Genomic DNA, 23,587 nt, shown 5'->3' with positions numbered 1-23,587 from the left:
TAAATAATAAAGAATAACACAGACTTTGCTGTGACTATTCTGAGATCTGTCAAAGTGGGCAAAAGAAAGTCACAGAATCACAGAATGGCCCGGGTTGGAAGAGACCTCAAGGATCATGAATCTTCAACCCCCCTGCCACAGGCAGAGCCACCAACCTCCCCATTTAATACTAGACCACGTTGCCCAGGGCCACATCATACATCATCTTTCAGAATGATATATATTTTTTTAACATCAGAATAACTCCATCTGAGCTGATATATCTCATTCATATCCAGAATCCGTAATAGTCACAAAGCTTTTGACTGGCCTGTAGATAATGCCAATTGCAAGGAACTTTGTATGATTCTCTGTTCTGAAAGATGCTCCTTATCTTTGCTAAGAGCAGAAAGAACTAATGGGAAGGTCTGTGTCGTAACAGTCTGTAAATCACTTTGAATGTTTTCGTGTGGACTCAGTATGTTATGTAGTTCAGTGTCACTCATTTGGTTACCAGTAAGGGCTGGATGTGAGATGTCCTGATGCGGAAGCTTGAGAATCTAGAACATCAAAGCAGTCTAAAAGTGATAACAAGCTTATAAATAGCAATGATGAGAAGTGTTGTGATGAATTGTTTTTCTTGTTCATTGAAAACCAAAGCTCTATAACGAAGGTAGAAATTATCACAATAATTTTCATTTTTTGAGCAAGAACTAAGTAGATCACTTTTTCTAACATCATCACCATTTGTTCAAAGAATGCCTTATTTGTACTTCCAGAAGAGGCGAGGAGAAAAAAAAGCTTTTATCTCAAGTACTGTTTATCATCCTAGTCTTATCCTTATTATCTGTGGATCAGTCTCAACTGATGCATTTCCTAATCTTGCTCCATAGGACAGTTTCTATTTTTTTCCCCTTTTCTTTTTGGTAAGGGGAAAAAATGATATCAAAGTTATGAAATTCGATATGAAAAGAAAACGTGTTCCTTCTCTTAGTGAAGTTCATTCTGTTCCCATCTATCTAGTCCATACTGAGAAGGGAAAGATCCGGCTTACTCTGGCTGTATGTCAGATTGCTGCTGCAAAATGCTTACAGTGAACAACGGTATGGTGGTGCAGGACTGACAGCTTGAACCAAAGCCTTTTCTTGGAGCTGCTCTATCACCAGAGAACAGATGTCCTGGTTTCAGCCAAGAGAGTCAGACGCAAGAGGTTATGTTGTTGTTGGGCATTGGTCAGCAGGTGGTAAGTAATTGGCATATATATATATGTATACATATTTATAGATAGATATAGATATCATTGCAGATTTGTTTGCATTTTCCTCTTTTGTCCTAGTAGATTATTTTCATCTCAACCCACGACTTCTTTCTTGTTTCAAATTCTCCTTCATCCCATTGGTGGAGCAATGAGAGAATGGCTGTGTGGAACTGAGCTGCTGCTGGGTTAAACTATAACAGGGCATTCTGAGGATGCTCTGATTTGGCAATCCCCTCGAAGCAACATTCTGTTGAGGCTTTTTACTCAATCAACAGTGAGAAAACAAATGCTCCAAATCATGACGTCCCGAGGAAGAAGAAGAAATTTGCTGTATACCTCAGATGTGAATTCTCTTGCCTTTTCAGACCTGAAGCAGGCAGATTTTAAATCTCTACTCAGATCATAACATTCAGCTTCCTCCAATCCATAGGAGAAATTATGATCATCTTGGCTAACATATTCTGACACAGTTAATAACTCCAGTGAAGGCAGACCCAAGGTGACTTACTTGCTGTGTATTGTTACACATAATACATTAATCAGAAAAGCTCTGCTTGTGGAGCAGCTTGTAGTTCATCATTACACTGGACCCAGAAACCTCAATCTCCTGGAAAATAAAAAGGGGGGAGGGGTAGAGGAGGTAAAGGAGAGAAGAGGATAGGAGTGACTTTTAGGTGGACAGTCTTGTTTGAATTTCGATAATGCAGATGCATTTTGATTTATACTGACTTCCTACTTCCTCTAGTATGACTGCTGTGGTAGCAGTTGTAGCCAAATCCCAGAGATGGAAAGATGAGAATAATAGTGAGACAAGTGTTGTATGAGTGGCACTGGGTGGTGTGAGGTGGCAGAGAGATCACCTGCAAAATAGGACAAAACCATGGGGAAAACGTGAGTAAGTGTGTTCCTAGGTTTTTCATTTGTTTGTTTTGAACAATTCTAGCAATTGTTGATGTCAGCTGTCCTCTCAGCTCTGTGTTTGCAAGTAAGATCCTTTCTTCCTGGGTCCTTTTTATTGTTCATAAAACAGTTTTTCATGAAATCAGTTTTTTGGGGCCTTTTCCTTTTCAAGTAGGAGGAGAGATTTATGTGCATGTATGTGAATTTTTCCTATATGTTTCCTTGAAGTATTTTACAATTTTTGATTGTTAAACAGAAACAAGTGTAGAATTAAATGTTTCTGGCTAATTGTTGCCTAAAACTTTCGAAAGGCAAATGGGATCCTGGGCTCCATCAGGAGAGGGGTGGTCAGCAGGGACAGGGAGGTGATCGTCCCTCTCTACTCGGCTCTTGTGAGGCCCCATCTGGAGTACTGTGTCCAGGTGTGGAGCCCTCAGTACAAGAAAGACATAGAGATTTTGGAAAGGGTCCAGAGGAGGGCGACTAAGATGATCAGGGGGCTGGAGCACCTCCCCTATGAGGACAGGCTGAGGGAGTTGGGCTTGTTCAGCCTGGAGAAGAGAAGGCTGCGGGGTGACCTCATTGCAGCCTATCAATACCTGAAGGGAACCTACACCCACGAGGGGAGTAAACTCTTCAAAAGGGCTGACAACAGCAGGACTAGGGGAAATGGATCGAAGTTGAAGGAGGGAAGATTTAGGTTGGATGTTAGGGGGAAGTTCTATACAAGGAGAGTGGTTAGGCCCTGGAACGGGCTGCCCAGGGAGGTTGTGGATGCCCCGTCCTTGGATGTGTTTAAGGCCAGGTTGGACGGGGTCCTGGGCAACCTGATCTGAATGTGTGTGTTTGGTGGCCCTGCTAGGCAGGGGGGTTGGAACTACATGATCCTTGAGGTCCCTTCCAACCCGGGTGATTCTGTGATTCTGTGATTCTGTGAATGTATTCACAAGGTCAGTACTTTCTTCTCTTTCCCGAACCTCAGACTTCTTGCTATTTTTCACCATGTTTCCTCAGCTGCTTGAATGATTGAGTTTGAATTTAATGAAGTTATCACCTCTGAGGAGAAAGATGAAACCTTCTTAAATTAGGTAAGAGCAGGTATGTGCAAAATATATATTAATTTTTTCAAATGCTTCAATGTAAAATGTATTCACTCTAATAGAAAGTCTCAGATGCTGAGGGCATTTACAAGCTTCAGGGCGCCATTTTTCAGTCACTGGCCAAACTCAGTTGTCCTTAAAGTGAATGGAACATTTCCCAGAATCCTCTTTGGAAGTGAGATTTATATCACTGCTTAGTCCTAGGTTATCAGCTGTACGCTTTTTTATATTGACATTCTCCAAAATACGAATGCCACAGGGTTTGCTTATGGGTCTCTGCAGGATGCTGGTGTACAGATGTAAAGGGGTTCACACTGCCTGTTTTATTATCTAGCTAGGGAGATTCTATCTCCAGATAAGCAAGGCTAGAAGATTTCAAAAGCACTTAAAACATATTAATGTAAAGTTTTTAGGCAACTCATACAGCCTCCTTGCTGCCTTGGCCTCTCAAAAGTGCTTGTTTGTCAGAGCTTTGCAGTTGACCTTCGGGAATCTCGTGAGTATATAAATGGAGCTGTGATGTGCAAGATCTTCTTTCCTTAGATGTTGTTTTGACATAACTCGACCCTGAGTGGCTTTTTGAGAATGTTTCAGGATTATCAGAATAACCAAGATGGTAAATGCAATGATTTGGATATTGCTAATGTTAGAGTTGCCTTGGCAATGACAAATAAGCTAATTGAGATACAAAGCATGCTGCTCAAGGAAGTCATTTTCCATCGTTAAAGGTAAAACGCTTATGACCAAGTCGTATAATACATATTTAAGTTGAATAAAATTTCTGGCCTGCTTCTAATATATGTTCTAAAATCTATAAGAGATCACTTCCTAGAACATACAGTAAAATTATTACTATGTAATATTAATGAGATTTCAAATCCCTAAGGACGGTCATTTCATACAATGTAGTGAAATTTCAGGTTTGCTAGCATTGTAAAATTTGATTTAAGGAAATTAAGGACATAAATGAATGCTCTGAATAATAAATATAGAATGCGGGTTCCAAGGATAGAAACAAATTATCCTTTAATAAGGCACACAGTGTCTCATGATAGAACAGTTACCCTTCTGTGCTGGTTTGCTACCAGATTTGCACATACTTTGTTGGTATGTCTCATACTGTGCAGTAGCCAGATAGAAAGATTTCTGTTTCATCCAGAGCAACGAACATGAACATTTTATTGTAATGCTGCTATCAAAAAATTTCATAAGTGTATAGTCATAAAATTATTGTGAAAATGTGGCATTTTACTCTCAAATGTTTTTATTTTACTTCTTCTTCCATAATTTACTTACCTTGTTTTAATTATTTCTTGTTGCTTAACAAAGCCTGTAATTGCTGGATTTTGCTAAGCACTGTGCTTAGGAAAGCACACTGTTATAAACATACTGTTATTTCAGAAATCAGACCTGCATATAAGTGAATTATTTGGATATTAAATATATGCTTATCAATAACAGCAAAACAAAAACAAAACAAAACAGAAAAATTATCTCGGTTGTAGATTGGTGAGCTCTGATGCAAACTCTTTACAGACTTATTTTTTGTTTTGTTTTCTTTACATTGCCAGATGAGTACTGCTGCCCATTACCTCACATTTTTCACATGCAATCTTTCTTCTCTTGGGTCTGACCCTCTTCTGAATTACTGCAGGTTTACGCCAGTGAGGTTCCATTTACTTAGTTCCTCATGGAGTCATGTGGATTTTAGAAAGCTTAAAGTAAAATCAGCAGAATGCCTGGGGAATTCTGTAGGAAATGTATCTTTGCCACAGTGAAGAGTTTAGATAACTTCACCTGTGACAGTTTTGGTTTGTGTGATTCCTAAATTTCCAAACACCATTCAATGCTCACGCGTCTTGAAGCTTAGAAAAATCTCTTGCAAAAAATGTGATCACAATTAATTATCCAATTATTTGTTCTGACTTTCCTGCCATCTCCTTTGTCATGCTTGGTTGTCATCATGGGTTGCCCTTCTAGCACTTTTTATAATCTTTCTCTCTGGTGTGCATAGTTCTGTGTGTTTGTATTAGAGGTATCAAGAAAGGGTTTGCATAACAGGCAACTAAGGAGAGACTGTGTAGTCTTTCTGCCGCTAAGATAATGAGTAATTCTATTTATACTGAGTATAAATAGACAACACTATCTCTAGGCATTTATCCTTGCCATTATTTGAAGAAGCATTAGAATTTTCCAGGAAAACATATTTTTGCTTTTGTTTTGTAAAGATGAACATCTTTCTGGTCCTGTGCTAGAACTTTATTTTGGATGTTGTACTTTTTCCACTAAAAAACTTAGCCACAGAAATCAAAATTGTTAATGAAAGTGCTTTGGACTATTTCTTGTCTGTAAAATTGACAAAATAAGGGACAAATAAAATTCTAAAAAGTTGCAAAGCAGCTGCCAAACAGACTATTGCACTAAACAGTATTGATTTTAACTTGTCCTTGCCATCACCAAATAGATTACTAATCAAGATCGACTCTTCACTTACAGTGGGAACTTCATGAAAATAAGAAAAAATTCAATTATTTTCATGTCTCAGCTACCAAAATCAAGTTTCTCAGATGTTATCAAGATGGAACTATATACTAACAGGTTACTGTGAACTAATTTCCACATTCACTGGGAATTTCAGTGTTCACTGCATAAACAGCAAATCATTTTATCATTTTTTTTCCCCTCAAATTAAAAAAATAAAAAGTAAAAAAATTCTGTCTGGTTCAGATGATGTAATTAAAGGATCTCAAGGAACCTCAGTGCAGTATTTTAGTTTGTGCAAACCAGTTTAAAAATGGACCAACCCCCCCCTCCAACAACCAACAAGGTAGGCTGTATATGAAGACATAAGTTTAAAAGGAGGAGTAAATGACAGAACAGGTTTCTGGTCAATTAACCTGCCATGCCTCAATAAAAACATATTCAAGATATTAAAACGCATGGAAACTTCTAATGTAAAATGTACTAAAGTGGAAGTAGTTTTTCTTTCGTGAGGACATTTTTATTTAGTAAAAGAAAATTAGAAGACTTTTGATTAGAACAAATAGTTACATCACAACTTTAGAGTTGGAGGTTGCAGCTGGCCCAGATTTGAATCCCAAATCTGAGCAGGACTGGAGACAGGGGCAAGACTCAGGTTTTTTTAACTTGCATTTGTTTCTGCTGTTTCTTTTATTTCAATAATAAGACTGTTGCAGCAGATCACTATTTTTATTATGCACGTGCTGTAAGTAACGTGATGCCAGTACTCATGTACAGTCTTCCTAAGTTTAAGTTTTAATTTTGAAATGCTTCTGCCCTAAAAGTTTTACTGGGGCCTTCCAAGACGACCTTCTGATCAGCCACTTATACTGATGGATAGGTGACCAAAAAGAAAATATCCAGGCTATCTCACTTTTACTATGAGGGATTCAGGTTAGATTGAACCTACACATCTGTAATAACCACACTTTCCTATTCAGCAGGAGAAATTCTATGAAAAAAAAAAAAATTCTATGAAATATTCATGAGATTTTTTACTCTTTCCATAAGAGACTCAAATTTGGGCTTCACTGATTCCTTTGGACACCCTAAAAGGAATGATGTGCCAATAACTGCAAAGAGTGATTGGAAGATAGCTAACACTGCTGTCACTTGTATAAATAGGTTTCTGTTGTTCACTGGTCAGTCTGTGTTACAGTCCCTCCTTCTTACATTCAGCTGAAGTTTTTAATTCAAATTTCAGTAGATTGCCCCTCAGTCAGTCTCCATAGCTGTAGAAATATTGAGTTTGCTTGGACTCCTTGCAGGAACCAAAAGCAAAACGTGGCAGGGCAAACACATTTTGGCTTTTATTCACAGGCTTCTCAGGTACTCCGCTGTCTTAGGAAGGAGATGTAATGTACTTTGTGGGGGTGAAAAGCACCATGTTTGACAATATTTGCTTGACGGGTAGAATCAACCTTAATCTCCAACTTTAATCCTGTGTTCTACCTCAGATCTGACGAAGAAAGGGCAGCTCATTTTACTAGAGCTGGCTAATGGTGGCTGCAAGTTTAACTCCAAATATCAAAGTGGTTCTACTTCGAATGTCTAGTCTGACAGAGACACGTGCACTGATTATCTACCTACAGGTGAGTCTAAATAGGAACTGTTATGCATATGGTGAGTTTTCTGGGATTTGAACTGCAGTTTATCTCAGACCTCAGAGGAAACTTTTTGTACAGTTGACATGGAAACACAAATCAGCATATGTCATTTATTGTGAAGCCAGAATACATGGATCTGCCATAGAACTCAGTTTAAGGGCCTGGTCCATCAGTTGAAGCTGCAAATACTTCTTTTTTTACTGTCGGATTTTTCTGTATTAGTCTCTTGAAGCTGCTCTAGGTGGTGGTCTTGGCCTGTAACCACACGTTCCACTTAGCAGCTGTTTGCATGAGACTTTCACTTTTGGATAGAAATAATTAAAAAAGAAATAACACCAAGCATCTTTGGTTTTGGTTTGTACAGTCCAAGAAAATGGCAGTTTCTTAGACTAGCTGTAAAAGCTTTTGCTGCCTACTCTTCTCTGCTGTACACCTGTTGAAGTAAAACTGTGGTTTTATCCCTCTAGACTGAAGATCATCAGGGTTATGTTACCAAGCTGTAATTCCTGTGTCTTGCCAGTGAACACATGAAATCTGAAGTCCCAGACCCTTCAAATGTCTATGTATACAAGTAATTTGTACTTATATACATAGATATTTGAGTTAAGCATGCAGATAAAGAACATAAGGAAGGAGGAGAAAAGCATTAGAGGAGAAAAGAAAGCACAAGTAGCCTGGTTGTTCTGTGTACTGATTTTAATGTTTAAAAAAAATGAATGGGAGTGTGTTAATGCACAATGATATAAAAGCAAAATTTTCCTTTTTCCATTTGCTATAGAATGGCTTTAGTTTGTTCAGCTTTGCCTTCTTTGACATCATGTCTGGAAAAAAAAACAACAAAAAAACCCCAAAACAGCAACAAAACAACCAGCCAGCCATTTTGGAGACTACATGTCTGTGTGTAGGTCAATTGTGGATGGCTGCTTTCTTACTGAGTGATTACCAATAAATATTCCTGTCACAAATAATGACTTGAACTTTCTGGAAAGTAATTAATTGCACAAGCAGACAACTAATTGTTGCAGCTGCAAGGCATAACTTTTGTTTTTCTCACTAATATCAGTGTTAAACTTAACTTTTGAACATCACCAGCATATTTTTGATGTCTTAGAATAATATTTTCCATCTGACCGCATTTCATGTTGACAGTTCCTACAAGCATCTTACTATGTTGTGAGGAAAATGGCAGAGATGATGGGAGAAGGAACTTTGTGGAAGAGAGGAAGTGTAAGGATATGATGGTATTCTTCTTTCCATAACAACACGCAGTTATTTTGCAATTGTTCTGCATAGTGTTCTGAAAAGAAGTATGGCTTTCAGCCATCAGCTTTTGTCTTGGTGTACTTTAGTATGTAGAACTGATGATGTGACATCAGACATGGAAAGAGAAGTTTACCTGGAAACTAATGAAGAAATACATATCTGTGTCAGGTTCTAAATAATAAAATGTTCCTTTTTTTGATGACTCCCATTAAATATATTCATACTCTGTTCACATCCTTTCCCTGGGGAAAACACAAACAACTTTAAACAGTATTGCCAATACTAGTAATTTATAACACCTTCCTCTTAAACAATACTCCATCTGTACCTTTTAGAGTACATTGTGAATGAAGTATAGATTCTCAATTGGTTGAGTAAAACGTAGGTGGGATACTGGTTTTTGAGATGTGAATACTGCAGTTTATAGTTTCAGAATGTGGATACACTGAATATTTCAGTAATATTATATTAAAATTAATTTTGTAAATTTTGTTTTCCAAAACCCAAGAAGGTAGGAAGGCCTGAGAGATTAGATATTTATCTAATCCTAAAACACTAACATCTATTCCTACACAAATTTAAAGGAGCTATTACTAAAAAGCAAGCAAAAAAATCAATTTGGGTCACTTATTGGCAAATGTTCTGTTTCTGCCAATCACTACTGCTTTGAGAACAATTATTTCTTCACTCCATCCTTACTCAAAGAAACTGTAGTATCTAATCAAATGCTCACTTAAGCCTTAAACTAAATAGCTATGCAGAGCTATGGGAGCTAGCAGTACTTTCCAGAGACTATCAATATAACTGTTGAGACAAAGGTTAAATTTTTTAGGGAAAGAAATTAAGAAAAAAATTCACTGGGAAAAAAAAAAAAAAAAAAGTGTTCTTAAATATTCATCAATAAATCACCTTCTTGGATAACTGTCAGTAAATTTGAATGTCGCTACCTATTCAATAAATATGCCCTACAATTTCGTTTTTTTTCTGCTTGTTTTGTACATCTGATAAATAGTCTAGAAATAGTAGGTAATACACCATTCAAATTGGCAATCTGCATAGCACATATAAGGGGAGAGTAATCAACTGAAATACTTTAAAAATGAGTTAATCTTCATCCAGCAAAATAAAAAGCTAATGTTTGGTCTTGTTTCATTATTCTGGGAAAACAAACCTTAAAAAATGGAAAATTTTTTGAAGGAAAATGCTGTCAAAGTCAAATGTAGCAGTCACAAGTGAGTGGATGAGCAGCCTGGGCAGAGCATTGCCAGACATCTGCAAGAAACAGTTTGAGAACCCATAGGAGATGCAGCCATGACAAGGTGCTGGAAGCATATGCAGGATCTGCACCAGCAGTTATAAGAACAATCTGTCCTGGATTTTGCCCGACTCTTCATTCCTGAATGCCCCAGTACTTGTAGTCTTACTAAAGTGAGGAACAGTAGTTCAGTTCCAGAAAGGTGAAGGCTGTTTCTTTGACTAAGTAGAGATGCCTTGTGAGAGAAGGGCCAAGTTGCCTTTCACTGTCCCTGAGAGCAGCATGATCTGCTTGCTCAAGAGACTCACCTAACAGACAGACACAGGCATTGCCCGAATGGTGAGGAGAGAGGCTGAAATGATTGCATCACCAGGGAGACTGAACTGATAGGTAATTTAGAAACTGTAATTATGGCTCAAGCCTTCTAAATTAATGTTTATATTTGATAGTAAAGGAGTAAGTCATAAAGCACTGTTATTCAGGCAGTAGTTCTGCTTCCTTTAAAGTCACTGGGTAAAAGTCCCTTTAATTTTGGTAGTACTGAACTAAACTGCATGATTCGTTCTCAATTTCCTTTTAATTCTTCAGCACTCCTAATGCATAGCTGTATGCTCCATGTAAGGCTGGCAGCAGTGGGGAATGAACTGATGTTACTGTCTTCTATCAAAATCTCAGAGGATTGAGTGAACTGAAGGGGAAGGTGCCTGCACTTTCATGATTGCTACATTTCAATCTCTGGGTTTCAAAATTGGCATCTCCTTCATCGTGTAGCAAATCCCCGAGGGAGAGCCACAGGCTTCTGTTTCCAGGCCTAGTTCTGTCCTGCTCTGTGTTATAAATGGACTCCAAAGCAGGCTCTCCTTTATACGCTGTCCTTTGAATCTTGTGACTCACCTTCATAAAAGCTGTCTTGGTCTTCCAGTGAAATTGCTCCTCAGCTCTCACTTCTGTACTGCTGAGCAGCCGAGAGGAAGGGAAGGACACGCAGCTCTGTAACACCGCTCTACCGTACGCTGTCAAAACCTGCCAACGGTTCCTCACGCAAATGAGCTTCCAGCTGACAATGTATGTTTTTAATTTAGCTCACATGGTTATACATGGGCAGGTGAGAAGGGCCCATTTCCCTTTTTCATTTCTTTTTTTTTTTCCCCAGTGCTGGTAAATGTATTTCATCTTGTAACTCTAGCTTTGGATTAAAAAGCTGTTGCCTTTGGCACTAAAGCTGCGCAGCAGGCTGAAGAAAGTAAAGCTTCCTTTCATTGCCATGTTTGAAACTAGAGGAAGTCATCATATTACTTTAACAAGCAGAAATGAATGAAAATGTTTAATACGATTATGCAAGCATGAGTAGCTGCATAGCTGTGTTCTAACTGCCATGGATTTTGCTCTGTGTGATTCCTCATGCTGGTGGATAGCCTGATTGTTTTCCACTAGCAGCTGAGTTAGTATTTTGTTGTTGTTTGGATATGTGAAGTCTCTGGTGATCTGTTTACCTCCTTTTTGGATACACAGCTCCTTAAAAACAGGTTCACGCTATAATTTGACATTGTGCTTTGCTGCCAATGAGCACCTCATACTGCACACCTTGCAGCTATATATTGTTAAGCACACAGGAATAAGTAACAGTCTTCTGATTTTGCTTCTGTTGTGGCACTGCGTAGAATAGAAATTAATTCCTGGCTTGTGTCAGAGTTGAGCAAAGCACCCAGAATGTAGTCACTCAACAAAAACCCTGCCACAGAGAGAGAATGGAGTTAGCTTAGGTGCCAGAAGCAATTTTATCTCTTGAGCATGGTGTTCCTCAATTAGTTATCTCTGAATGTATGACACTACATTGTGCAACAAAACACATTTAATTGCTGTGTGTTTCACCTTGTCACCTGTTTTTATGCTGATTATGATTGGTGAAGAAGGCTGGGATTCATCTCTTCTAATTTTGGATGTTGAATTGGGAGCTGGCTGAGCTTTATTTGCACTGGAGAGAGAAGGGGCACCTAATGATATCAACCTCATGTCTATCTTAGCCTAGAATGTCTTTTTGTCCAGTGTTGCCTGTTTCTCTCCAGGCTAAATGTATGCCTTACAACATTTTTATTTCAGTAAGAGTTTTTATTTGGAAGAAATTACAGAATACAGAATCAGACAGTAATTAAAGTTGAAAGGGACCTCTCAAATTTATCTAGTCCCATCCTACTCAAAACATGGTCAACTACCGCAGGTTGACCAGGGCTATGTCCAGTTTGTTCTGAAATATCTCCAAGGTTGGAGTCCACAGAATCTCTAGGAAACCTATTCCCAGTTTCTGATCACCCCAACAGTAAAAAAATATAATTATGTTTTATAGGAATTTCATGTATTTCAGTCTGTGCCCATTTCTTCTTGCTCCTTCACTGGGCTGCGTTGACTGACTCGTTTTTCTTAATACTCCTCCTACCAGGTGTTTGATATGATGTTCCATCTTCTCTTGTTCAGGATTACAGTCCCAGCTCTTTCAGCCTTTCCCCATATGTCAGATTCTCCAGTCCATTAATCATCTTTTTAGTCCTTTGCTGGACTTGTTCCAGTGTGTCCCTGTCTGGATTCCAGCCCAGAACTGGTACCAGCGCTCTGAATATGTCTCAAACAGGCAGATGGTAAGGATCACTTCCCTTGACCTGTTAGCAATGCTCTTCCTGTAGCCCAAAACTCTTTTGAATTTTGTCATGTGACTGATCTCTGTGAATTTTTCTTTTTAATCTTATGCCATTTTTGTACAAAGAACCGGTTTCATTGACAACAAGAAGGCAACCTAAAACTTGATTAGTCCTAGTAGTACTTTTTCTCATGCTTCTCCTCTGATCAGGCAGACCTAACTTCATGCAGACTCAAGGCTTGCCAGATGTGAATCAGATCATGTCCTTGTTAGTGCAGTAATTAATCCATGGTGATAAGACCTCTCTCTCAGTGCTTCATTAATGTGGCTTTATGACTTTTGGACGGGAGCTGACTCATAGCTGGCCAACTCAGAGGACGGGTAGAATTAGCACAGAGCAGTCTGCATTGGGCCATGTAGATGAGTCTCTCTCTTTAGGTTAATAAATTAAGGAAAAGATCATGATATCGAGCCATTGATTATAATTGACACTTGTAGGTGCTAGTAGAGCTCGGACAGCAAATATAAGCAGTGTGTTCATGCTAAAATCTCATTGTCTGAGATTGGACAGTAATTTTGTTAATTAATATTTTTAATTTTAGTTTAATCTTTGGAGTTTGAATGTATGTAATTTAGTGTTCTTATTTTATCAACTAGTAGTGACTCTCTGAATGAGAAATAAGTATGCTGTGATTTACCCTTACAAGTTTCCCTAATGCTCCACCTTGCTTTTACTCCTTTAATTTTAATAACTCAGAGGGATGGTTACTAAACTGCAGTGTGGAAGAGCTGGGATTTTTCTTCTGCCTTCACCCTTTGCAGAGTGAAGTAAAAATAACCCATAGAATATATAAAGTAGTATATGTACTAGTATATATATCCACATATACTTAGACTGGTGTTATTCAGCTTACTATACATATGTAATGTACTGGAGTCAATGTAAAAGTCTCACGAAAAAGTCTATGTTCTAGTAATTATTCTTCCGACGTCTACTGAGATCTGAAATTGCCATTAAAAAAAAAATGTAGAAAAGGGTATAGGTTTCTATCTGTCAGTTGCCCTTTTGTTGTGAGAGAGGAGCTAGTAGTACCATTTTTTCCAAAGCTCATTCCCATTTTCTATTACCGTTACCAGAATAATTGAAGTCACATTTGTACAGCTAGATTCTTTCAGTCTTACAATAATTTATTGTATCATTTGAGCCTTAACTAAGAATCAGGTACGTGTTATACTGTGCTAATTAGAGAAAACTATGAGAAAGATATTCCCTGTGCAGGGAGCACACAACAGAGTTACAGGGGCCAGTAGGCAGAAGAAACAAAGTGGGTTAGTGTGTTTGGAAGGGCAAGAGAAAAAGAATCCAGTAAAAGTTAGTGATTATCTCTTTCCTAATGAATAAAATATCATAGTGACATCATCAGGGTATTGTGGCAGACAGAAGGCCCAAGAACAGAGGATGGTTTTCATAAATCTTGCAGGATATTTGTCTTTCTATAGGAAAGAGAACATGTAAATAAACATACAAGCATATGGCACAAAAATGGATATATAGATATGTATGGAGAAGACCTGGAGAGCACAAAACCAAGATGTTGATGGTTTGCTGACTGAAAGTGAGAAGATGGCCTCATATTCAGGCTTTGTGCTGGAAACAGAAAGGAACATTTTTCTTGTGCTAGAGACAAATGAATGGATGTTTCAGTGAACTGTCTTCGGTGGAGAATCACATTGAAATGTTCATTTTAAAGGCTCTTTTCTGTTGTAAATCTCAGCATCTCTTCCTACCTTCAGTGTGAGTAATCATTTCTCATAGTAAAATGCCAATAAGAGGTAATTTGTTTTATTTCCCTAATATTTTGGATGGTAAGCCTCATCTTTGTTAGAAGTGGTTTTGAGTTGATGTGTTCAGAATATTTTAGCCTTTAGATTCAGAACAGCCTGATTCTTTATTCACAGATGTATGTCTTGCCAGACTAGAAGTTGCTTCTAATCATGAAGGATGAGGGTTTCTGATTTAGAGGATTCACTTGGATCTGTGATTTTTATTGCCAAGTACACACTGGCTTATGTAAGAGTAGTCACATGTAAGTTTAGCAGTTATGTACACCACACTTTTACTTCCTTATTGTAGATGACTTCTTGTTTTACAAAGGTACAATGCATTTTGAGATCAACCAGTTATTTTGTTAATCTGTAGTTTCTAATAAAACAAACAAACAAACAAACAAAACAGTGTAGCTCTTAGTTTAGATGCAATAATAAATCAAGCATAAAACAGGCTTTCCATGAGTCAGTCTTCAGTTATTGGAACCTCAGTGGGAAAAGATGCTTAAAGGGACAGCACGGAAGTTCTTAATATACAACAGTGTTTCACAGATGAGTTCTCAGAAACGGGAACTCATGAAGCTCTATCATCAGATATCATTCACAATATTGATATTTCTCTGTTTTTTCCCTATGAGGGATAAATTAAGATTTTATCACTGAAATACTGTTAGATGAAGCTCTATATCATTGCCTTGCAGAAATGAAATAAATCTCGGCCATTTAGAGAAAAAAATCACGTTCATAAATTATATCAGTTTATCCATATATAACAATACAGGATCTAATTTGAACCGTTTAGCACCAGGTTGCAAATCTTTATCAGCCTGTAAGTCGGTTTTATTTTTGGCCGCAATGTAAATTACAGTGGTTTGATTTGTTTGGGCTCACATAAGCTGATAGTGAATAAAATCCACCTATTTCCACGACAATATAATTTTTAGATGTTTATTTTTGAAGGAAACTGAGTGTTCAATACTTCTTGGTGCCAAGAACCTGTGCTAATGCACTGGCAACATCCCACAGTGGTGTTTTACTCTGAAATTCTTTGAAAAGGGAACTGTGGCCCCAGAAGCTCAGCTTTTGCGGCATGCTTAGGCGAAACAGACACTTTTCCATCCCCTTTATTTACCATACCTTTGCACCTTTTAGCAGAAGCCCAGTTAAGTCAAAGGATTTGTACTCAAGGACACGGAATAAGACGGGACAGAACTCATTGCAGTCTTGTGTCAGATTTTACAAGATGAAGAGAAAATGTTTCCTTTTTGCCTCACATCACAATTTGGAAACTGTTCTTGGGGAAATTTTACCGTTTGTTAGCAGGAGCGTATTTTAAATTATTGGTAGGACACTGAGGATGTGCTTGCTTTCTGATATCTCTACATAAAAAAAGAAAGAAAGCAAAAAAGAAAAAAGAAGTGAGGGCAAAGAGATGCTGACAGAAAAATATAGGAATGTAATGGAGTGTAAGCCTTCTCATATGGTGGATGGATCTTAGCTTCACCTGGTCTGTTAGCCTGAAAAATGTGCAAGACCTGTATAGGGTTCAGTATATCATCCTGACTTCTAATAATGAAGAATTTTGTTCAGACTTTGGAATTAATTACTTCAGAAAATCATGAAGGCAATTCTAAAACTCATGTTTTAGAGCTTAAGACTATCTTCAGTTATCAGAATGTGAGGTTTAAGATTTCTGAAATATGTATAAGTGTTGAACTGTGTAGTGAATCTTGATCTTAGCCCTATTGATTACTAGTGGCAATGAGATTCACTGTTTAGTAAGTAGTTATGTGATGAAAAATTTCCTCCTAGTAGTTTTAATCATAGTCACAGACTTAGCTTTATAATTTGGTCTTTTCAGGTATGCCAGGCCTACCTCCTTTTACTTTAATAGCTGTACAATCTAAAAAACTATACTTTTTAATAAAATATAAGGGCACTTTCACACATTCACGTTTTTCTACACAGCTGCTTTCTCATCAAAAAAAGGAGAATGTGGAAAAAGGGAAATTTAAGAGCAAGAAGTTTTATTTTAAAGAACAGAACTGAGAGATGCAATTATGTGTTGGCAAATGTTTCCACCTTTGAAGCAATACCAGTGGAAGCCCGAGGCAGACAAAGTTTAAGAACATTAAAACCACAAACTTTCTTTTTAATAATACATGAAGTTGCCTTAATAAATCCTTATGGAAACTGTAGCAACAGTAACTAATGACTGGTTTTAGTTAATGACCCATTAACATCTTAGCAAAGCAGCCACTAACTGTGATATTTGGAGAGAATCAGTTTCAAAGGGACGATTAATATTAAAATGTGATGATGATTTATTAACCAATACATTTTCAAGGTATTACTTTCTACCTAGAGCAGTGGCAGTGTTGGTAAAGCAGTAATTTTCTGAGAGCTAATAATCTGTTTTGCTCCAATCAGGCAACAGCAGAAAGAAATCACTGCTCCTCCTCAGGGATGTTATTGCTGAGGTAAGTTTCAGTCTTGGATGGATGGTGCTTTAAAACAACGTTGCCACTGTGGGTCTTAACAGGATGCCTAGAAATCTGAGTCATGCACAGGCAGCAGAAAGGAAGACCTACTTTTCCCTTAATTAGGCTGGGGAAAGGACCTTCCATTAGTTCTTCACCGAGGAGGCCAGTATAACAAATGGCATAAATAAAAGTAGGCAGGAAACTACATCAGTTGGGATGTCTAAAACCACTAGTTTTATGTACTTACTTACTAAATATTCTTTTGTGCATGTGTCACAGGCCAAAACTCCCAGTTCTAAAATTTTTACCCGTGCTCCTGAACAAAAGAAAACTACTTTCAGTTTGCATCTTTGTGGCCTGTTGTTGGGGTCAGTGTTGTTTCGGCACAATTAAAACCTGTAACATGCTGTTAATTATCTTTCAATGCATACTTCAAGTTCATGCCATGTTTATATCTGCTTGTTGCTTCGCTTCCCCCTGGCAGAGGCAAATAAATCTATCCTGTGCTTAGGGGCGTTAGCTAGCCAAATTTATCAGTACTTCTTGAGGAATGGGTTCTACATCTGGGGTGAGCCTTCATGAAATTGCTGTGTTTCGCACTTAAAATGTTATGTTATTCTACAAAATTTCAGAGTCAGTGATTGAGGTCTTCATCTTCATTGCATCTCAGAACTGAATGTTATAAATCCTTAGGGAAACCTTTCCTTGAGTTGATACACAAGTGAAAGACAAATATATTCTTGGCACTTTCACTAGCAAGCTTTGCCTGCCTGAGCAGTCATCTGATTTCTGCAGGCGTCCTTCCTTCATTCCTTCCTTTAGAGTGTCAGCTTGAGCCATGTCCCAGATCCCTGTGGCCTTTCTATCAGGAGAGAGAACACTTTGCAAAAACTGAAACATTTTTCTCCCCCAGCTCTGTAAATGGAGTCAGAGAAAGCTGGAGACAGTAATGTGTGCTCGAGGGCTACTACTAAGGCTTCAGATCCATACATCTCTCTTAAGAGTTCTTATGTTGTATTAGACCCCTTTCCTTTGTTAATAAGCAGCATTGTGGTAGGTTTCAGTGCTCAAACATGTTTCTGAAGAGTACACAGTGGGTGAAATTACAATATCAGTTACACCACTGGAACCAAATAAGAAGCAAGATCCTTCACATCTATCATGGGGTGCCAGAAGATAAGGGCATGCCAATAGCTACTTGCTTGCCTGGACATGCTTAGGCACAATAAAAAATTACAGAATGGTCAGGCAATAGCCATTATAAGCCAGCTAGCACTCAGTCTGGTGTTCTGCCAGAAATGTTTTGGCCACTCAACTAAAGAGAGTATTCATCTGAGGTTGATTGGAGTTATTGTTTTCCTTTGCGGTTTGTGTGTGTATATATGTACAATTGTGTTTTTGAATACTTTGAATGTTTGCTAATCAGCTTGAGATGCCTGTCTGCTGAGCACTTTACTTCTGAAGCCACCTGAGCATGGAAAAGTGAGCCAGCTCATCTATAAGTTGCTACCAGGGCAGCCAGAGAAGATAGAGCTGAAACAGCAACAATTTGTCTGTGCAGATGTGTTCTCTTGAGTAATCCAAAATACTTTCCACTTCTCTGCAAAACTTTGTACACTAACAGCACCACTGTGTAAAGGTAATGATGACAAAGGCAGTCTCATTTATGAATCAATTATTCATCATCAATTTATTACTGAGCTATTGTTAAGTGATGTTTTCACACGTTGATTTTTTTTTTCTTTCAGTTTGAATCCAGATGACACGAAACCATGGACCCCAAGGAAGGGCTTCCCAAAAGCAGCACTGTCTTGAGTTTTGTTTCTTTGAAGAGAAAGCAGATTTATGTGGGGTTATTGCCATGTCAAACAACATTACTTCAGTCATGCTGTTTCTTTATTTGTACCGCCGACTGTTCCCAGTTGTCGAGAATCACTGTAAAACACTGTGGATCTGCACTCAGTTGATATGGATAGTGTTTTATTTTAGGAGAATGAGGCCTGTCTTTTTTTTTTTTTTTTCTTTAGGAAATATTTGTTTAAACCTCTGCTCAAGAAGCTGTCTTCTGTCCAAAGAGTCTTGCCCTATTTCTTGAGTCTTTTTCTCTTTTCCAGTAATGAACAGTGGTAAGACACAGCTCTAATAACCCGAGGAGACCTCTGAGATGACAAAGGAAAATGGAGCCAGGGCATGCTTAGATAGTCAAATCCACACTTCAATTTATAGCAGTAATAGAACCTCAGCAGCTGTTCCTTGTGACAAAACAGCTAATGCTGCCGGGGTTGAGATAACCTTTGCATGTCAGTGATGCCACGGCTCAAGACACTGGCTATTCTGGTTTCAGGCTGGAGTAGAGCCTCAAACTGAGCTATGTATATCAGCAAAGATCAGCAGGTACAGTTGACAGTGGAGAATTTTTGTTTGGCTTTGGGGCTTTCTTTAGACCTCTTGGCCTGGTTAGGTATAGCTGATGTGGCCTTTTCTATTATTATTATTTTTTACTTAAGAAGTGCTAGCAAAAATCATTCTGCTGTTTTTTGGTATCACAGGGAACGATACGGCATAGTTGCTTACCTGCCCTGAGGCTCTGCTTGATGAGAATTCACAAGTCCGAAGCGATCCCTCCACTCCTCTTGTATGTTTAATGTGTATCTAAGGCAGCTAAGGAGCTGAGTTGCTTTTTTTCCCTCTTTCTGTCTTGGATTTTTTTTTTTTTTTTTTTTTTTTTTTTTTTTTTTTTTAAATGGCAAGTAGTGCTACCGTAAGCTTACTTACAACACCTAGCTTAGATGTTCATCTAATCCAGCTCCAATGCTTCGAATGAACAATTTGGTTGGAACCTAAGTGATGCTGGGGCTTGGATAAATGCCATCTTGCTGATCCTCTGTCTGATGAATACTGAAGAAAACAACTGGAAGACTTGGCAGAAATTACATCAGCATCCCTGATTGAGAGTGTGCACCTGCCACTTGCTGTTCAGGTCTATAACTCAGGTCTTTCTAAAATTCCACCTGCTCCTTTTGCATGGTTAGCTGTTCACAAGAGTGTGTTTTACTGTCTGTGCAGATATTTTTTTCTCTGAATATGGGACAAAAGGGCTCAACGTGAAAACTCTTTGGAGCTTCAGCTGGCATGAGCATGAGCAGAGCCTGGCATGACTTGCCACGTGCTCACATTTAACTAGACCCAGATGCTATGGAAAGAGGGGGGAAGATGACAGCCTTGCACATGAGCATGGATGCTGAAAATATTCTCATCTGGGGATGGGAAGGGCCTTGTTAGTTTACCGAAATAGCTTCTGTTCCAGCTGAAGCTGGAACAAGATATATAAGATCCAGATATTCCTATCCTTCTGAAGAGGATCTGAATCTAGGAGCTATGGCAGAAGCGAGAAAGGATCCTGGGGAATACCTGTAAGCAGACAACTACAAGGTATTTTAACGCACACAGACGCTGGGAAGGAGTTAGCTTGGGATGGACTGTCTGTCCTTATCTAGTATCTTCTTTCATTCCCTGTTCTCTATTCCCCACGTTTCCTTTTAACATATGTAGATTCACAATCATGAATACTTAAAATAACAGTATTACATGCTGTTCATTCTGACTGAAGAGAAGGCTGAGGTAATTTTAGGTAATTACAGAGGGCAAAACTGATCCCCAGTTGCCTTTGGTTAGGTATTAAAATAACTTTCACATGAAGATAAGATCTTTCATAAGATCCTTCATAATGTTATCTCTTAGAACTATCTCCTTAACAATATATATAGAATCAGAGAGGTATATATAGTTATACTTGCATTTGTAATGACTTAGGTACTTTCAGGAAAAGTGCTAGGAAAATGGTAGAACTGGAAAGCAAACTCAGGAGTATGATTTCATTAATTAAAATTGAAAATCATGTTTAAAAAAAAACTCAGGGAATGGAAGAGTCTCTATTGTCTAACTCAACAAACAAACAAACTCAAAAGAACTCCAAAACGCATCAGCAGAATGCCAATGTGGGACTACAGTGTGGGACTACACATGATTATGTTCATTCCTGGCTTTTTTTTGTTCCAGAGCATACATGAAGATGCTCAAGTATTAAGGATGCTAGTAATGTGAAAGCCCTGACTCGTTCCTGGTCTAAAGTGATCTGGTGCACTCATGCTAACAGAAGTATCAGAACAGTATGGAGGAACTGTCCTTCCTCATGATACTATGTCACCACGTACCCTAGTGCTTAGAGCACTAGCTTAATGGGAGATCCACGTTCTCTGCTTGCCTAGGAAAAAGACTCCAACTCTTGCCTCAGAGGAAGATAAGGTTACAATAGCACTGCATGACTCTTTTAAGTAGCCCTTGTCTTTGCTGTGTGAAGAGAGTATGGAAAAGTACTACTGTGAGAAAAAAAATAATAGTGATGTTTCAGTCAGCATAGGCAAGTGAAGAAGATAGAGTAGCAAGGGTCAAGGTTTTGTTTAATCTTTGTTAGAGAAGGATTTGAAGCCAAGTCTCTCACAACTGTTGGTTGTTGAATAGATGCAGAAGCCAATTGTGTCCACTTTGCATCTCCTGAGAGAGAATCAAATCAGGAATTTGACTATCTGATATTTTGTCCTCTGATGGTTTGCCAAGCCATTTTGATAGTGCCAAGTCAAGAATAGAATATTTGTCTCACTATGGATCATTATTTCATCTTCAGGAAAGCATATATAAAATTGCAAGGAAATATTTCTGGATAAAGGATTCCTGCTATCCATCCTATAAAAAGAAAATAGTACTGGTCTGTACAAACCTTGCTGTTATTTTTGTATATTTAATTTATGTAAAAGGCAAGAGGAAGCCAAGTCCATGTTTAGAATCTTACAAATAATTAATTCAGTGTTTCTACAATTAGTCTTAATTTGAAATTTTAGTTGTTTTTTCCTTTTCCCTTTCTTCTAATTCAAGCATCCATTTTGTAAGTAATATCAAGAATGAACTTTGTTTGCATGGCTAGTAATTCATTGTCACAAGTGGTCTTGTCTCATAGAATTCCACTTAATTTATTGCCAATGAACATAAACTTTTAGTAACTGATTTAGGCATTAAGCAACAAAGAAGACAATCAATTATACAAACACCTAGGGAAACACCCTTGTTCCCCTTCACAAAGTTCATCTTTACTTCAGACAAGTATCTTCCCTCTTCCTCGACGTTGCTCTTCTTGTTTTGCTTGACATTACACTCAATCCCTTCACTGATGTGATAGCACAGGAGGCCAGGATTAGCGTGATATGATGTTTTTGTTTTGTTTTGTTTTACTTTCTTTTGTGATAGTTCTGGTTTCCTACTCTTTTCTTTCATTGCTGCTTCCTTCTCACTCATTGCCAATGCTGTGTCATGGATTTATCCATAGGCTGCATTCTCGCTAAGAGTGCTCTTTTCCTGGTGTGACTTGCCCACCAACCTTCAAATACAGGCCTCCTCATGTCTCCCTTTGTGCATCGTCCTTCAGTGTATTTTGTGTGTGTGCTGTCCCCTAGCAACTACTACCCCTTCTTAAACCTGAACAGCAGGACCAAATGCTCTACTCTGCACTGTGAGGCCTCACTTCCAGCACAAGATGTGGTCTGGTCACCACAATATAAGAAGGCCATAAAAGCTGTCAGAGAGCGTCCAAAGGAGGACTGCAAAGATGGGCAAGGCTCTGAGGGCAAGGTGTGCGAGGAGCAGCTGAGGCGCCTCGCTGTGCTCAGCACAGAGCAGAGGAGCTGAGGAGAGGCCTGATGGCGGCTGCAGCTCCTCGCAGGGAGCGGAGGGGCAGCGCTGAGCTCTGCTCTGTGTGACAGCGACAGGGCCCGAGGGAACGGCATGGAGCTGCGCCAGGGGAGGGCAGCTGGGGGTCAGGGAAAGGGGCTGCACCACAGGGCGGTGGGCGGGGAACGGGCTGCCAGAGTTCAGGAGCATTCAGGATCCGAGTCTGGAATCTGTGATCTAGATCTAAAGCCAAACAAGAGACATTACTTGTCTAGAAGAAAATATGACATTCTGGAGAGCTCCAAACACACTCTGTCTTGTATAAGTGGGAAATGAAGCTATTCCTCTCGCTGAAAGATTTATGACTCGGCAAGGATATTGCAGGTAAAGAAGGTCGATATTTGGGATCCTTCTTTTGAAAATACGATTTTATATGACTGAACAAACGTCCTTAAAAACAAACACTTGTGCTACAAACAATCCAGTGTAATACTTTTATGCAGTGATCCCCACAGAGTTCCACCTATAACAACTTGATCACCATTAAGTACTCATTACCTGTGCATGTACAGTTGGCACCACTGATACCTTTATCTATTACAGCAAAACGGGTTGCACTTTCTTTTTTTTTTTTTTGGTCAAATGAGAGAGCTGCCTTAAGACGGCAGAGGGCAGGGAGCGAGCGGGGTTGGCTTTGCCACTGAAGGGGAGCAGGGGAGCTTAGCAGCGAGGAGAGCGAAGCAGAGGAGAGGAGAGCAGAGGAGAGGAGAGCACAGCAGAGGAGAGCACAGCAGAGGAGAGCAGAGCACAGCAGAGCAGAGGAGCGATGTGCCCGGCCACCCGCCCGCCTGCCGCCGGGCCGACGGGCGCTGCGTGAGGAGCCGGCCGGCCGCGGGCTCGGGGCTGGGGGCTCGGGGCCGGCCGCCGCCGGGGATGCTCCCGTGCCGGCGCCGGAGGAGCCGCTCACCTGTGGCCCTGCCTGCGCGGCCCCGCGGGCGTCTCCCCGCGCCGAGGACGCACCTGGGCGCCGCGCCCCCGCCGC

The sequence above is a fragment of the Centrocercus urophasianus genome, unplaced genomic scaffold (assembly GCF_019232065.1).
Source record: "Centrocercus urophasianus isolate 14NV4802_14NV808 unplaced genomic scaffold, USGS_Curo_1.0 seq_12, whole genome shotgun sequence".
Classification (NCBI taxonomy): Eukaryota; Metazoa; Chordata; class Aves; order Galliformes; family Phasianidae; genus Centrocercus; species Centrocercus urophasianus.
The sequence above is the reverse complement of the archived record's forward strand: the minus strand, read 5'-3'. Positions refer to the sequence as shown.